An 18,638-nucleotide genomic window follows, 5' to 3' on the forward strand; every position below is an offset into this window, starting at 1 on the left:
GATTCTTAGCGCATTCCAGATAAACCCTACTTGCCAAGCTTTCCTAGTCATTGCTGTTAATTGCAATCATCTTTTGAAATTCTGCACTGCTCATGACACAATGTTTTAATGTTCAAAATAAATTTGATTTCAGGACATATGCATTGTGTTCATTTACTGAACCGAAGACCTCACCTTTTTGCCTTACTTTTTGTTGATGGTTGGAAAAAATATTTCATTAGTTGAGGATAGTTCTTATCGTATTGTACCTTTTCCTATCTGCCAAAATATTTACAGTACCATTATATAGTTTTTTCTTTTTTTCTTTTCTTTTCCCGAAAAGCAGTGCTAGCAGGGGCTGATGTTTGAAATGATCATCTGCCCCGTTGCTGGTTCTGCCAGTTCTTACTGATAAGTCATAATGCTTGCTAATCATGGCTTTCCCCTTCCCCACCAGTGCCAACAACTTGAGAAACTGCTGGGGATAATACAGCACTAAGAAAGCCACTTACATAGTTGAAATTTCCTCCCTGGGGAAAAGGAAGGGCACTGAAAGAGAGAGGGCTGCTTCCTTTTGCCATTGTTTCATCAGTTCTTTCTCTCAGGAGAAAAGAAAAATGATTCTTGGCAAAGGAGGCAAGACACCTGGAAACTAGTCAATGATTTCCTCCTGAAGGCACAGAGATCTGAGTAGAGTGTTCCGTAGAATTGGAAGAAGATGATAGACACACCACAAATGATAAATTTCTTATAGATACTGATTAGAGCCTGCATGGCTCAGATGGTTAAGCATCTGCCTTTGGCTCAGGTCATGATCCTGGGGTCCTGGGATCAAGTCCTACATTGGGCTCCCTTCTCCTTGGGGGGCCAGCCTCTCCCTCTGCCTGTCTTTGCCTGCCTCTCTCTCTCTCTCTCTCCCTCTCTCTCTTTCTCTCATGAATAAATAAATAAAATCTTTTTTAAAAAATACTGATTAGAAACTAGTGCCTGCAAGCTCTTCAACATCAGCCATAGCAAATTCTTTCAAGGAATGTCTCCAAAGGCAAAGGAAACAAAAGCAAAAATGAACTTTTGGGACTTCATCAAGATCAAAGGCTTCAGCACAGCAAAGGAAACAGTCAACAAAACAAAGAGGCAACCCACAGAATGGGAGAAGATATCCACAAATGACAGTACAGACAAAGGGCTGATATCCAAGATCTATAAAGAACTCCTCAAACTCAAAACACACAAAAGAGATAATCACATCAAAAAATGGGCAGAAGACATGAACAGGCACTTCTCCAAAGAAGACGTACAAATGGCTAACAGGCACATGAAAAAAAATGTTCATCATCAATAGCCACCAAGGAGATTCAAATCAAAACCACATTGAGATACCACCTTATACCAGTTAGAATGGCCAAAATTACCATAACAAGAAACAAGTATTGGAGAGGATGTGGAGAAAGGGGAACCCTCTTATGCTGTTGGTGGGAATGCAAGTTGGTGCAGCCACTTTGGAAAACAGTGTGGAAATTCCTTAAGAAATTAAAAGTAGAGTTACCCTATGACCCTGAAATTGCACAACTGGGTATTTACCCCAAAGATACAGATGTAGTGAAAAGAAGGACCACCTGTACCCCAATGTTCATAACAGCCATGGCCACAGTCACCAAACTGTGGAAAGAACCAAGATGCCCTTCAATGGACAAATGGGTAAAGAAGATATGGTCCATATATACAATGGAGTACTATGTCTCCATCAGAAAGGATGAATACTTAGCCTTTGTATCAAATTGGCCCGGACTGGAAGAGATTATGCTGAGTGAAATAAGTCAAGCAGAGAGAGTCAATTATCATATGGTTTCGCTTATTTGTGGAGCATAAGGAACAACACGGAGGACATGGGGAGATGGAGAGAAGTGAGTTGGGGGAAATCGGAAGGGGAGACAAGCCATGAGAGACTGTGGACTCTGAGAATCAAACTGAGGGTTTTGGAGGGGAAGGGGGTGAGGGGTTGGGTGAGCCTGGTGGTGGGTATTAAGGAGGTCATGTATTGCAGGGAGGACTGAGTGTGGTGCATAAACAATGAATTCTGGAACACTAAAAAGAAATTTTAAAAAAAAAGTGACCTTTAAAAAAAAAAAAGAAAGTAAGTAAGAAAGTAAGAAAACAGTGCCTGGCATACAGAGGACACTTAACAAATATCTCCAGAATGCACACATGAATCCCAGTGTCAGGAAAGTGCATGTGCTAAGGGGAGGCAGAATAAAGGTACAGCACTGAGGAATTCAATCCAAGTCATCCACTCACGGACAAACCACATAACTATACTGCAAGTGTATCATCTAGGTGGCAGTTTTGCATTTCGGAGCTCCACCACGCACTCCCACTGGCCCTTAAGACATCCCAACGAGCAGAAGATTTTCCCCTTCCCATTTTACAGGGGAAGAAACTGAAATGGAAATCAAACAACTTGGTGGAAATCTCACAGCTCAATGGCTATGGAACTGAGGTTTCAGTTTTGTTCTTCTGATTCCCAGCCCTGTGGCTTTACCAAAGGGTGGAAGCTCTTCCACAAAGTGGATGAATTTGGAATTAGAATTCCTCACCTGTAAAATACAGTCAAAGCAAAAATAATAATAATTTTTTAAAAATAAATAAATAAAATAAACAAAAGCATCCTTTAGAATTTCTGCCTGCAGGCAAGATAAACCAACTGTGACTACCTTCAATGAGAAGGGTTCATTGGAAGGATGTAAATGGCTCAGGACCAATGGGTGGCTGGAAGGGGAGGTTTGGGAATGGTAAGGGTTCTGAGAGCAGATGTGCTGGAAACATGAAGCACAACAACCCTCTTCAGAAAGAGTCTGGTCAGAGGGCGCCTGGGTGGCTCAGTGGGTTAAGCCGCTGCCTTCGGCTCAGGTCATGATCTCAGGGTCCTGGGATCGAGGCCCACATCGGGCTCTCTGCTCAGTGGGGAGCCTGCTTCCTCCTCTCTCTCTGCCTGCCTCTCTGCCTGCTTGTGATCTCTCTCTGTCAAATAAATAAATAAAAATCTTAAAAAAAAAAAAAAAAAAAAAGAATTGTTTAGAAAGAGTCTGGTCAGAGAATGGCCAGTGACTCCACTCTCAATGCTGGCCCTGACAGCAACAGCCATGAAAATCCTTTCAAACCCTTTCTTTATGCTATAACAGTACTTGAAGAATAACATCCCAGGAGAGAGTGTCTGATTGGCTGATCTCAAGCCACATGCATCCAACCCCTGGCTCTTCTGGAGAGCAGATAGAGGTAGGAGATTCTTTCCTTCCCAAAACCCATCCAGCCCCAATTTCTATAGTGGGACAGTGGGACATGGAAGCCCCAGCCATCAAAGGAGGGGTAATTCTCCAGGAAAACAACAACAACAACAAAAAGCTGCTGTTATTAGGAACATGAATGAATACTGCACCAGAATGAAAGCCAAGTGCTTGCAATTCCATGTTATAGATACAATCCAGAAGAATTTGACTAAGAAGTTAAATCCTAAATGTATAAGGCTGGGCCACCTCCCATCACTTGAACCCTTCCTGGAGTTCCTGGGATAACATAGCAAAAACACAGCCATTAGGACACATGGAGTCCTGCTGTGAAATGTGCTGGCATCGGGGAAGGAGCCTAATTAACTCATCCTTAAGGAAGCAAGCTGCTACGAAGTCTTGCATTGGTCAAGCCCTGCTCCCTGCTGTCTTTCCTAATACCCTCCCAATTCAGGGTACTCTCTTTCACTATTATAAACCACAGTTCAACACTATCAGACTTAGAGGTCTGTTGGCAGCCCAGTGAAAAAAATATTACTTTTGCCTGGCCAGCACCCTTTCATCTTCTTTCCAGAAGCATCTGCATTCTGGCAGGAGACACAACACCTCCTCCACTCTTAGATCACGTGGTGCCCGTGGGGCTGCCCACTGCCTCCCCTGATCCTGGAATGGGCATGACCAAAGTCTGGACAGCTCCAACAATCCTCCCTCCTGGCGGCAGTGATTGGTTCAGGACGTGGGCATTTTAACCAAGTTGGACCAATAATACTCAAGTCGGGGGCTTCTGATGGAAGAATCAAGAAAAAGTAGCTTTCCTACATGGAGAGGACTCGATGGTGAGGATTCCCCCCACTGGAGGATTCCAGATGGCCTATAGGTGAAGAGGACAGAAGCAGAGCTGAGAGAGGGAGGAAAGGGGATGTTGATCCACACTGCTCAAGAGGTGGATACGGTCCTTCTTGCCTCCATTCCCAAAGATCCACCTGGATTTTCAATTTCATGAGTCACTGATTCCCTCTTCGGGACTGAGTCCATTTGAGTGGCCTTTCTCCCCAGGCTTGTCCCTCACTAATATTAGAACAATAAATCCACCCCTTCCTTTGGCAAATATGTACTGAGTGCCAGGCACTCTGCTAGGTATGGGGTTACTGTGATGTGCAAAACAGACGTGGGCGCCCCCGTCTGGGGGTGGAGAGGCACGGTAGTCCAGTAAACACACGGATAGATAGGCTTTGGAAACCTGTGATGAGTGCTAAGAAGGAAAACATAGAGCCCTCTGAGTCTGTAAGGAAGGCCGACCTGGCTGCTTCCTGGACACAAAAGGGATGAGAAATGTCGACCTGTAAGAAAGAAGGGTGATGTCAGGGCAAGAGAGGGTCCTCTTTGGGAGAGGCTAAGGGAAGTGAGAGGAAGATCAGACAGTCAGGTTAAGTAGTTTTCACCCAATTGTATTTGAGCATCCCTCCTCCTTTTTTTTAAATTGTGGTAAGAGCACTTAATATGAGCTCTACTCTCTTAAATTTGTAAGTGCACAACACAATATGATTAACTGCACACACACAGTGGTGCACGGCATCTCTCTAGAGCTTACTCATTTGCCTGACTGAATGCTTGTACCTACCGGCCAGCAATCCCCGCTCTACTCTGCTTCTACGGGTTTGACTACTTTTGACTCCTCCCTGAAGAGGAATGACATGGTGTTTGTCCTTCTGTGACTGATGTATTTAACCTAGTAAAATGTCCTCCAATTCACCTGTCATAAATGGCAGGATTTCCTTTTTTTAAAAGCTGAGTAACGTTCTATTGTATAAATATACCACAGTTTCTTTAGCCCTTCATCCATGATGAGCCCTCAGCTTATTTCCACTTTTGACTACTGTGAATAATGTAGTAAATTCGAGAGTGCAGATATCTCTTCAAGATCTTGATTTCAACTTTTTTGGGTCTTTTTTAAAGGCTTTCCAACATAGGGGCTCCTGGGTGACTCAGTGGGTTAAAGCCTCTGCCTCTGGCTCAGGTCATGATCTCAGGGTCCTGGGATCAAGCCCCGCATCGGGCTCTCTGCTCAGCAGGGAGCCTGCTTCCTCCTCTCTCTCTGCCTGCCTCTCTGCCTACTTGTGATCTCTGTCAAATTTAAAAAAAAAAAAATTTTTAAGTTCTAGAAATTCTTCTAAAGGAGAGATTCAGGGCAGGTACAGAAGAGATAGAAGGTTGTACTTGTTAGCTATGAAAGCTAGCAGGTCAGATAATCCAGGGTTCAAATTTCACCACTGCCTCTTGCCAGCTGTAAGAAATGGGATTTTGGCCATAGAACTTCACTTTTCTGGTAATCAGACACCTCTTTTAAACAAGAGAGAGAAAAGTCCTGCCACTTTAGAGAGTAGTTGTAACCACGAGATGGGGTAATTATTGGAAAGAACTTCTGTGTTTTTTGGTATAGACTAAATATTCAATGACTTTGAGCTATTATCATAACTATCGTTGTTCTGGGCTTTGATGGATGGGGAAGGCGTGAAAAGATTTGGTTCTTAAAGACCAACATTACGCTAATTGATAATAAGAATAATAGTTAATTTATATAGAGTCTTAATTGCATGCCAGATATGCTGAGCTCTTTCCAAGTTAATCCTCACTCACAGCACCATGGGGAGGCACTATTACTACCACCATCTAACACAGGACAGCACTGAAGTACTACAGAAGTTACTAGTCTAGGCTCATACAACTGAGAAGCAGCAAAGCAGGGTTTAAACGTCTACAGGCTGACTCAAAGTCCCCAGGCTTTACCACTATGCAGTACGCCTCAAGGTAGGTTCTTAAGCCTGTCTTATCCTCAAAACATCCTGCAGGGACTTCTTTCAAAAACTTTATCTCAGAAGTCTCAACCAAGTCTCCCATTCAGCAACTTGTGATGGGCCTACGAATCACTATACTGGAGGCTCTCGGGTTGCGTGGGGGTGGGGGGTGGGGGGACTGAAGATCAAAGGAATGTAGAAACCCTAGATTTAGAGGCCCATGACCCTGATGACCCTACCCTGGCAGAGGGAGCTGTGCCCCACCACCACCAGCAAAGTCTTCAGAACAGACAGTGCGGTGTCTTCCACCAGTTTCAGAGAATTTTTTCCTGCTGTACTAACTCATCTGGGACCAGATATAATTCAGCAAGCAGTGACTATCCTAGGTGCCAATTCCCTGCATCAAAGTCAAGACCTTCTTTTGCCCAGACTGAAGGGCCACTCAAATATTAATTTCAGTTCCATTATAAATCACAGGCGGTAGCTCATGCCCACCGTCTTTTAAAATATTATTTTAAAATTTTTAAAATAAGATATTTAAAAATATTTTTAAATATTTTGAGCTTACTAGACTGATGAAGTCTGTGACCCAGCTCTCCCTCAGTCTGCCCCACTCCCTACTGAAATGTTAGGCTATCCACTAAGGACCACCCCTAGTCCACCAGCTTCTCAATCATTGCCAGGGAGATAGCGAACACTCTTCATGTGATTCAGAGCCAAGAATTGCCACCGTGGTGCTCTGGGCAGGCTCAGAGCAGAGGAGTTAACTGCTTAAGTGGTCTTGTTATGTGCTTGGCACAGACTCACTCCAACAAGTAAAAGCTCTATTGGATTCTCTGGGAACTTGGAGAGTGAACTCTGTTCCCAGTGGGCCATCTAACCAAAACTAGAAGTTGTTCCCTCTATCCTGTAAAAAAAACACCGGAGCTGAGGGTTATATACACGTAGCTGTCAGCTCAGTCCAAAGAAAGCTATCACTTTCACCATGTGACATCAACAAGCCATCACAGACGGGTGGAACCCACACTCACAAATTAATAACTCAGGCAAATATACCCGACAGCACTCCACACCCAGGCAGACCCAACAAATGTCATATCCAGGCCAGGCATTTATATGCAGTGGGACCATTCGGCAGCTAAACTCTTTCCCTTGTGCTGGTAGGATATCCCGGCAGTCATCACTGCCGCCCACAGCAGCAATAAACCTTGTTTAGACAAGTGTTTGAAGCACATTGTTCACACAACAATGGAAAGAGAGACACTGAGCAAAAGCTCCAAGCTTTGACTGACGTGTGTTACAGCCTAAGGTGACATATTATAAAATATTTAGTTGAAACAATGCACATAGCTGAAGCTCTTATGTAAATATAAACAGAGCACCTTCCTAGCGACTTCCTCATTATCCGCTGGTGGTTTTTCTGTGATACTGCTTTTGCTGCATCCTTCTTGATAGCGAGCTTTTGGGGACCTTCTCCACTGTCATTCAATGTATTTTTAGTACAGATTTTGAACTCTCTTAAAGACCGATCTTAAACTCTAAGACTCTAGAAGCAATGTCCTTTGAAATATAAGAACACCTCATTTTCTGCCCAAGGAAGGCAGAAGGGTAAGCAATGTTATTTGGTGGCAACGGACTTTACTCTGTGAAATGGGTCTCTTCGGGATGTAGGTGGACAAGCAGAAAAGGGAGTTGCCTTCTAGCTCACCATACTCAGACACTCTGCCCTGGAATATGTGTTTTGTTTTGTTTTTTAAGATTTTATTTATTTATTTGACAGACAGAGATCACAAGTAGGTAGAGAGGCAGGCAGAGAGAGAAGGGGAAGCAGGCTCCCTGCCGAGCAGAAAGCCCGATGCGGGGCTTGATCCCAGGACCCTGAGATCATGACCTGAGCTGAAGGCAGAGGCTTAACCCACTGAGCCACCCAGGTGCCCTTATGTGTTTATTTTTTGTTGAAGATTTTACTTACTCTATTATTTAAAGATTTTATGAATTTATTTCAGAGAGTGAGAGCATGAGCACAAGCAGGGGCAGGGGAAGAAGGTGGGAACAGAGGCAGACTCCCCGCTGAGCAGGGAGCACTGACAAGGGGTTAATCCCAGGATCCTGACCTGGACGAAAGAAGAGGCCTAACCGACTAAGACACCCAGGCACCCCAAGATTTTATATATTTCTTAAATAATCTCTACACCCAACGTGGGGCTCAAACTCACAACCCTGAGATCAAGTCACACACTCTACCAGCTGAACCAGCCAGGTGCCCCTGAAATATGTATTTAAAACAAATTCTCAGCATATTAAATACCCCCTCCCTGAACTAGAGATGAAGAGGCAAACCATGAAAGTGAATGGAAGCGGAGGTAAAGTTGGAGAATATCTCCGATTGCTCTATCCTTATTTCTGATCTCTCTCCGTAATTGTGTTAAATCCAACCACATATTGTTATTCCTGTGTCCTGAAACTTACACTTTTGTGTCCCTGGGGAAATGTGCTCTCTTCCAGTAAGAGTTATTTCCCTATTTTTACAACCCATGCCTTGCCCCTATGTTTTGGTATGTTTTTTTGTTTTTGTGTTCTGTTGTTGTTTATGGCACCTGCAGGATTCACTGCAGAGTCTGTTTAATTCTCAGTACTGCCGTGATTAAACACATTCACTGACAAACATGTGTTGAGCGTATCCTCCGTGATGAGGACACAGCCTCTGCTGACAAAAAACGAACGTCGAAAAATGGCATGCAGCCCGCCTCGCTCTCATCCTTCCACAGAGGCAGCTCGCCCCTCACGGAGCTCTCCAAATCATTATCTGAGGACCACTACTTTCTAAGAGGTTGTGGCAACCTCCTAGTTGTTTCTTATCTCTCTGGGCTACCTAAAACCAACAACAATCCTTGAGTTGGAGGCAAGGTGGGCCATAGGATCGAAAACCAGAATAAGCAAGACAGAAAAAGGAAAACAAAGCTTAAAAAACCATGGATGGAAGCTTCCCCTGCTTCCTCCCTCTTGTTTCTCAGCAGCCTTCCACTTGCATTCAGAGACCCACATGGTGCTGAGAGGCTGAGTGCACCCCACATCCTAGCACGGGAGCCTGTGACCTCGGCGGGGCCAGCCCACACATTCCATCCTCCAAGTCAGTGACTGGTTCAAGAGTAAGCAGGTATTGATTTTTTTTTTTTTTAATTCATTTAATTGAGAGAGCAAAGCGCAGCAGAGGGAGAGGGAGAAGCAGACTCCCCGCTGAGCAAGGAGCCTGAGGCGAGGCTCATTCCCAGGGTCCTGGGATCATGACCTGAGCGGAAGGCAGATGATTAACTGACTGAGCTACCCAGGAGCCCCCTGGAGTAAGTGAGTTTTAAAAAAGCACGTGACTATGTATGAGACCGAGACCCAACATTAACAGTGACTTAAATAAGATCAAAGGTTATTTCTCTCTCACATAAACTTCAAGCTGATGTAAGGACTCTGCTCTGTGAAGCCTTCAGGGACCCAAGTTCCTTCTGTCTTGTTGTTCTTCCATTTCTAGAGTTCTGCTCTTGTCTACATGGTCCCAAGACTGCTTAAAACAAGGAAAACACCCATGTTACCTCTATTTTTACTTTAAAACAAAATGCCAAAATTGCACACAATGCTTTCACTTACATTTCATTGGCTAGAACACTAGCAGCACAGGGAGAGTATGGTGGTATTTTTAGGCATATGGCCTCGCTAAAATTCCATTACTAGGAAAGAAGGGGAGAATGGACAATAGTGGTCAACCAGTAGTATGTGACCTAAACTATTCCTCGTGTTTTGGCTCAGAATCCAGGAAGACAGGTGCATATCCTCCCTCTGGATGCATGAATGACAGTAGCAATTTTTGCAACCGTAAGGAAACCAATATTAGAACAAAGCTGACACACAGAAGGGAGTAGAATCAAATGAATCCCAGGGAAGAATATCTAGGTAGCTGGTAACATCAGAAAATTCTGGATCAAACCACATCTGAAGCTCTATTTTCAGATTTCCACTTATGTCAGCAAGTAAATTCTTCATATTTTCTGAAAAAGCTTGAACTGAGATGTTTTGTTTGCAATCAAAATATCCTAAGGTTCAGAGTGAGAAGGAGACACAGAAAGAGAATGGGGAGACAGACTTGTGAGGTAAATGGTTAAAGATGCCAGATGGCCCTGAACATCATCTGGACAAAAGTTACTTTCAGAGACATGACGGGTATAACTATAAAACAGAAGCCCTGAGTATTAGCAAAAGCAGGGAATGAGCCAAATGTTATGGAAACTCGCTAGAATGAAGAATGGATGACAAAGCATAGCTAGTATTGAGAAACCAAGAAGTATGTTTTAAATAATTCTCTCTCCAATATTTAAGAGAATGCAGTTCATCTCTTGTGGCTGGAACGCCACCATCACACCACAATCTACTGCACTCCCTTGCCCAGAAAAGACTGCTGGTCTTGAACATAAATTCCTCACTAGGTTAGCAGTTATTCCAGGTCAAAGCCTTGGGTAGATGCTCCTGGCCCTGATTCTTCCACAGATTCTATTGTAGTGGCTAATGTGAGGCTTTGGAAATGAACTTGGTCAACTTCCAAGTACCTACTTTCAGGCTCCTTTAACTCATGGCCCTGGCGACAGGAGCAAGCGATTATGACCTTTCTGGCCTCTATTTTCCTCTAAGATCATCATTACTATTAAGCAAAACTTAACAACATAAATGAAGATGAAATAAACATAATTAGCAGAAACTCTGCACAGAGTTTGTTTTTTCTAGCCGTAACTCCAAGTGGAATAAGACAACATGTTTTAAATAAAAAGGAAATTTAAATTTTGAGAAAAAATAAAAAGGGAGAGATTCTGTTCTTCACAGTCAGCAGTAAACAGAGACAGAGCTGGAACTGGAGTTCTGATCTACATTCCACTCAAGATGCCTTCCATTGTACTGATTTCTAGACCGAGAGGGCTTATATACTAAGGGTAAGCACTGACAGAAATATGCCTTAACATTGGTATTCTCCTCCTGCAAAAGGTCATTTGGATTCAAAAACAAAAGCCAGACACGCCAGTAAATATTTTTGTATAGTGTTTTGCATATGAGACAGGGGGGATGAGGCAAGACTGTTAAGAGTGGAGATTCTGGAGTGGGACACTCCCTTCATTCACTGATTTCTCCTACTACGTGTCATGACCTTCTCCGGGTGCTGAGGATGTAGCATTAAATCAAACGGATGACAAAGCCCTGTCCTCTAAGCCCTTAACTGAAGATGACGGCTAAGAAGAAAGCCGTATCAGGGGCCTGGGGAGTTCTACGATGGCAGGGGAAGAGAGTCTGGTTTAAGTAGGGTCATCAGGGAAAGACTTTCTGAGAAGGTGACTGTTTAGGTTGTCTCTTGCTCCATCAAAAAGTACTCCCACACTTTGCATCTTAAAAAATCTTATTTTCTGTGCCTTAGGCATCCGAGAGCAGCTTAGTTGGGTGGTTTTGACTCAGGGTCTGTGGTGAGGTTGCCATTGAGCTGTTCACTGGGGCGTCAGGCCTGCGAGCCTCACCCTGACCGGAGAACCCACCACCTCCACCCTTATTGGCAGGACTCAGTTCCTTGCTACAGTGACTTCTCTGTGTGCTCCTGAGAGCCCTTCACAACATGGCAGTTAGTATCCCCCAGACCAAAGGATGAAAGAGAGAGAAAGAGCTCAAAATGAAAGCCAAAGTTTTTAGATCTAATCAAGGAGTCACATACCACTCCTTCTCCTACATGCTCCTAGTCTCATGGATTCAACCTGAAACATTGTGGGAAATAAATGTGAGAAACAAAGGAGTGACAATCCAGAGGCCAGCTCACGGGAGACCTCTTTGGAGGCTGGCAAACCTTGACTTTGAGTAAATATCTGAAAGAGGGGATTCCAAAATCACATAACTGGAGGCAAGTCACTTAACTTTTATACATTCAGCTTTCTTATCTATACACTAGAAATTTTTAAAATATCTGTATTGTAGTCGTGTTGACAAAACTAAGATGACGCAAGTAAATTTCTTTAACTCAGTGCCTGGCATTCCGTAAATGGGCAATACCTGTTAGCTATCATTACCATTATCGTGATTATTAATAATTGTCATTATCACCCTCATCTTAGAGATAAATCGAGCCTTTAAGATTTAAATACTCACTGAGGCTCATGCCCTGGAAACAGATGATAATCACATTCAAGCTTCCCAAATCCAGTAGCTTCTTTTCTTCAAGGAGATGCTTCAGCAATACCCTGGAAGGAAGCATAAGAGCTTTGAAGATGACTCTGAAGCAGGAATTAGAAAATTAGAACGATGCGAGGAAAGAAACACAAAAGAGGACTCAAAACACACTCCCTGGGCAAAAACCGAATGAGACCTCAAGAGTGCTTTTACCTTGAACAGGAAACCCAATTCTCTATGGCTTAAACAAGAAGTCTGACAGTAGAGAACTGCTAGCTTTGCTTATGACAGTTTGCCTTTTGGCTTTTTGTCTTTATGGCCCCATCGTTACAAGACGAGTGTTGTAGCTTCCGGCCTCACGGCCATAGCTCAGGAAGGGAGAAGGAGGCACCACCAGCTCGGCTTCCCAACATGCCCCTGCTGACTTGCATTTATACCTACTTGTCTCCAGCTGTGTCAGCGGCTATGAATGCAAGGGTATGTGGCAAAGGCATAGCGCAAACCAGTTGGGATTCACACCCAGCTCTAGGCACATTACTGCCCAGATAAAATCTGGGAGAAGGGAAAAGAAATGTCTAATGTCTTTCTTAGGCAAACTGAAGGTTCTGCCACAGTTCATGGATTCCCCCAAGGAGAAGTACCCATAACACATGTTTGTTTGTTCCTCACTAATCAGGTTAAATCCTTCCAGAGCAAAATCCTTCCATGATAACTGAGAAGAGTTAATACAGTTTTCCTGCGTCTTTGTCAGAGACCTGAAAATTGCAGATGAGCCCCTGGGTAAAAGCTCACCTGAACACTGGAAGCACTTAACCTTGTTTATGTGATTCCCTCAGGGGCAGAGAAAAGAAACCTGACTTCATCTTAATGAAAGGGCACCAGGCAATGAAACACCCTTGTAACTCAATGGAGTATCCTCTTCCTGCCCTGTACACTCTGACCTGACTTCCCTCCCCGCACGACTGCACTGCCCGCTGTGTCCGTCCCAGCGAATTCACGATGGCACTTACCACCGTCAGCAGGTGGCAACAAACGTTCTCACAATTCCAAACCATACGCATCAACGTTTAGCATCAAATGGATCATTTCTTAAATTACTTTTCAAGTTTGATTTTTTTGGTGACTGTTTTCCATTTTTTTGTGGGGCCAGAAAGACCCCAGACTGGGTCTAGGGTGGAAAAGTTCTCAAAAAGTAACAGAAGTACAGACTTTACAAAAAGTAGAACCTTCTTAGATGGTGAAATGAAAGCACAATCAGAAGGCTTTTTAAATTAATTAGGAGAAAGCAAACAATTAAAAAAAAAACCTCCTTATGGTTGAAATCATGAAATGATGTGGCGTGGTAGAAAGAAAAAAAAAAAATCAGAATTCCTGAACATTAAGCCATGCTTCTCTAGCTACAAGCCCGGGGCATGAAGAAATGCATTTCTGCTAAAGCTGAGATATTTTCTACCAATACCATAAATTTGGGTGGTGGGGCCTGGGGCTGATTGAAAAAATAGGGTTATTTCGTGTGGAAGTTCTTTCTAAATAGCTACATTGTATTGTGTGGCAAGTTTGTGAAAGATGCTCCAGTGTGCTCTTTACCCTCATCTCTCTTAAATGCAATCTACTTAGTAGATTTCACAGTTGGGGAATTTGGGGATTAGAAGAGCTCAAATCACCTAGTGTTGATTATACACATAGAAAACCATCAAGCTAAGACTGAGGTTTGGGTCTGTATGGCTCTTTCCACCATAAGACTATTGTTTTCGGTCCAGAATCACTCACTCACACACACACACACACACACACACACACACACACACACAATTGCAGTGTCTGTATTTATATTCTCTAGCTTGTCCACTTTTCAAAATACCTCATTGTCTATCAGATTTGCCCAGAGTAATATTTTAGCATCTTTATTTTAAGATTTTACTTTTTATGTAATCTCTACACCCAATGTGGGACTTGAACTTAAACCCCTGAGATAAGGAGTCACATGCTGTACCCACTGAGCCAGCCAGGTGTCCCAGTATTTTAGTATCCTGAAACAAAACTCAACAACTTACTCCAGTATCTCTGTTTCCTCCAACAAATTCATTATTTTAGAAAGACACATTCAAGTATCATATGATTTTACCTATTTGTGGAGCATAAGAAATAACACGGAAGACATTGGGAGATGGAGAGGAGAAGTGAGTGGGGGGAAATCGGAGGGGGAGACAAACTATGGGAGACTGTGGACTCTGAGAAACAAACTGAGGGTTTTGGAGGGGTGGAGTGGGGTTGGGAGGGCCTGGTGGTGGGTATTATGGAGGGAACGTATTGCATGGAGCCCTGGGTGTGGTGCAGAAACAATGAATGCTGGAACACTGAAAAGAAATAAAATTAAATAAAATGGAAAAAAAAGACACACATGCACACGCATATACACAAACAGTCCATTTTGGATCTTATTGTTTGGGATGAACTATCAAAAGATGAATAAAGTGGCTCAAACAGAATACACTGAAAAAAAGTGTAAAGAGCAAAGTTGCTAAAGCTACAAAACTTTTAGAAGCAAATAGTCTTGAGACAGAGAAGCTTCCTGACATTTTTGGGTAGATATGGAAAATCAAAGAGGTAGGAATTATGATGAGAAAGTGATTCTGCCTTTTAAAAATGAGAAGAAGGCAGGAAAAGAGCAGCATAAGTGAGGGAAGTAATTATACTAGGATACATCTAGTCACAGGAAAAGTTCTTTGATAACCAGAAAACACCACATTATAAAGTGAGAGATTTAATACCCCAAGTCCATTTCAGATAGACTCTTTCCCATGCTGGAAATAATTGAAAAACAGAGTCATGCCATTGACCACTTTATGGTTTCTTTGATTTCTCCAGGCTGTTTGAAGAGCTGAATTCTGCAAAGGATTTGAAAACTGTGCATACCAACCCTGACCAGCTAATTGCCAATGAAGAAGAATGAATAACTCTGCAATTATATTAAAGGTGAAAGAGGTTCCAGGGAACAATTCTAACCAAAAAAATAAAAATGGACTGACATAGGATAAAAGCTTGATTGGTGACAGCCATGACTATTAAGATGTTGAGCCTGAGTTCAAAGAGCGGCCAAGAGCAACTTTATGTCTGACAGTCGTTAGACAAGGTCATCACCTTCCACCAAGTATATACCGACTTATTCAGAGACGATATTCCATTTCATATATCCTTCCTTCAACCACCAGTTTTATAAATGCTATCAGATTTGTTTACCATGATAGATACCTGGATTTGTCCTTACACTTTTGCACCCAAGTCATTAGCTGAGCCATCGACAAGGCACACATAGATTTATGACAGAGCAGCACAGACAGACTTATCCTTCTGGAGGGAGATGTAGGTGGTTAGTCACCTTATGGAACTCATTAATCCCCAAGGCTGATAGAGCTTGAAAAAAGAGATAGATTGCAAGCAGGTTTTGATAATTCTTTGATGACAGATCATAATGGGTTATTAAAAAAAGAAAGAGGTCTAACAGTTATCTACCGAGCCTCTATTAGATTTGCCACATGAAATATGGAACACACAACTAAATGTCAGTTTCAGATAAAGAATGAACAACATTTTGATATAAGTATGTCCCATGAAGTATTTGAGACATAGAGGAAAAAAAAAAAGGTATTATCTGAAATTTAAATGTAACTGGTTATCCAAATTTGTTTGTTTGTTGCTTGCTTGCTTGTTGTTGCTAAATTTAGTAGCCCTAGTCTCTACTGCTGTGTCAAATCCTGTCCTATGTGGGATTACTTTCTTAACTGTTAGTAACAGTAAGAAAAAAAAAAAAAATGCATGTCCTAAAAATCATTATGGAGAATCTCTTAAGGCACCCAAAATCAAAAATACTGGATTTTTTATCATGGTACTCGCTCTCAGTGATTCCAAAAAAATTTCCCCCAGTGTTGAAAAGCTCTCTAAGTATAAGCTGTTAATATTTCCCAAAAGCTTCAACATCCCTGCTACATTCCAATGAATAATATTTTCCATTTACTCAAGTGCATCAGTTTCAATTTTTTTCTCCCCGCAACAACTCTCTCCTAGAACTTTCCACCCATTCTGCTCCATTCTGGACCTCCTGCTCTTCGGCAGATAGGCTGGGTCTTTTCCTTTGTATTTCTGCTGTTTGGGTGTGCCTACTCCCGAGTTCCATATTCGTATTTGTTGTTGTTGTTTACTCAATTGTTTCTAAGAGCACACCCTCCAGAATCTTCCTGGAGAGGTTTGCCCTAGAAGTAAATATTTTGAGTCATTGCAAATATGAGAATGTCACCTGTCTTTCTTCTTTGAGGAACTGAGTAGTTTTAGGTAGAAAATCATTTTCAGGGGCATCTGGGTGGTGCAGTCAGTTAAGCACCCTCCTCTTGGTTTCGGCTCAGGTCATGATCTTGGGGTTGTGGGATTGAGCCCTGCATCGGGCTCTGTACTCAGTGCAGAGTCTGCTTGAGATTTTCTCTCCTTCTTCCTGCCCCTCCCACTTGTGTTTTCTCTCGCTCCAATAATTAAATAATCTTTTAAAAAAGAAAAAGGAAATCATTTTCACTCAGAATTGTGTTGCTCCATTGCCTCTAGTTTCCAATGTTACTAAACGATGAGAAATCTGAAGCCTGACTCCTGATTACACTACACATGACTTTTTTTTTTTCCCCTCTTGAACCTTTCTGTACTCACTCCTCAATTTTTGGGTTCTGAAACATAGAGATAATGTGCTTTTATCAGGTCCCATCTCAGCCCCAGGGCTGAGGACTTGTATTAGTTTCCCAGGGCTGCCATGATGAAATACTGCAAGTGGGTGGCTTAAAGCAACAGAAATTTCACTCTCATTGTTCTGAACATTAGAAGTTTGAAATGAATGTGTCAACAAGCTTGGTCCCTTCTGGAGACTCTGAGGGAGAATCTGTTCCATGCCCCTCTTCTAGCTTCTAGTGACTTCTAGAAATCTTTGTTGTCCCTTGGCTTATGACTTGGCTTACCACTCCAGTTTATGTCTGTAGTCACATGGCCTACTCCTCTGTGTCTCCTCTGTGTCTCCGTGTGGCCTTCCTAGACACAGGACCCACTGTAAACCAGTTTGACTGCATTTTAGCTTAACTAATTACATCTTTTTTTTTTTTTTTAAGATTTATTCATTTATTGGAGGAGGGGGGCAGAGGGAGGGGAAGAGAGGATCTCAAGCAGACTCCCGCCGAGCCAGGAGCATGATGCAGGGCTCAATCTCACAGCACTGAGATCACAACCTGAGCCAAAATCAAGAGTTGGATGTTCAACCAGCTGTGCCACCCAGGAGCTCCTTAATTAGTTACATCTTTAATGACTATATTTCCAAATGAGGGCACATCCTTAGGTTCCAGATGAATGTAAACTTGGGCCATACATCATTCAACCCAAACAGGGGTTCTTGGGTCCCTTTTACTCTGGAACACACCTCCTTCACTTCCGGATCTTTCTTAAATTAATTGATGTTTCCCTTGCCTCTCTTTTCTCTAGTTTTGCCGTCTGAAACTTTTGTGAGTCGTACCCTGGGCCTCCTGCAATCATGCTCAGCTGTGCTCATCTTTTCTCTGCTGGCCCTTTCCTTTCTTTTTTGTTTTATCTTTCTATTAAATTTCAATTTCAGCTTCTGTTTCCATCTCATTTCAGCATTGAATCTCTGAACATCCTTTCTCTTCCTGAGATTTTCCTTTTTTTTTTTTTAAAGGTTTTATTTATTTATTTGAGAGAGAGAGACAGTGAGAGAGAGCATGAGCGAGGAGAAGGTCAGAGGGAGAAGCAGACTCCCCATGGAGCTGGGAGCTCGATGGGGGGCTCAATCTCAGGACTCCGGGATCATGACCTGAGCCGAAGGCAGTCGTCCAACCAACTGAGCCACCCAGGCATCCCAAGATTTTCCTTTTTTTAACAGACTCTTGTTCTCATGCCGAGGATGCAATGTCTTATAAAATCTCTGAGGATATTAACTAGGGCTGTTGTTGCTGCTGCTGATGTTATGGTTTTTAAACTCTCCTTGGTTCTTGCTTTGTCTCTTTGTCTTCCAGGAAGATGAAAACATCTCGGGGCACCTGGGTGGCTCAGTGGTTTAAAGCCTCTGCCTTCGGCTCAGGTCATGATCCCAGGGTCCTGGGATCGAGCCCCACATCTGGCTCTCTGCTCAGCGGGAACCTGCTTCCCCCCAGCTCTGCCTGCCTCTCTGCCTACTTGTGATCTCTCAAATAAATAAATAAATAAAATCTTTAAAAAAAAATCTCTTTGGCAAGTTGAAGGCTTTCCGCAAAGATGTAGCAATTCTCTGGTGTCCTTCCTAAAAAGTGAGATATTACAAAAGCAGATTGGAATCTCTACGTATAGACACAGGGCGGTTTGAGGGGAGCTGCCCTGCAGG

Source organism: Mustela nigripes, chromosome 2 (genome assembly GCF_022355385.1).
Source record: "Mustela nigripes isolate SB6536 chromosome 2, MUSNIG.SB6536, whole genome shotgun sequence".
Lineage (NCBI taxonomy): Eukaryota > Metazoa > Chordata > Mammalia > Carnivora > Mustelidae > Mustela > Mustela nigripes.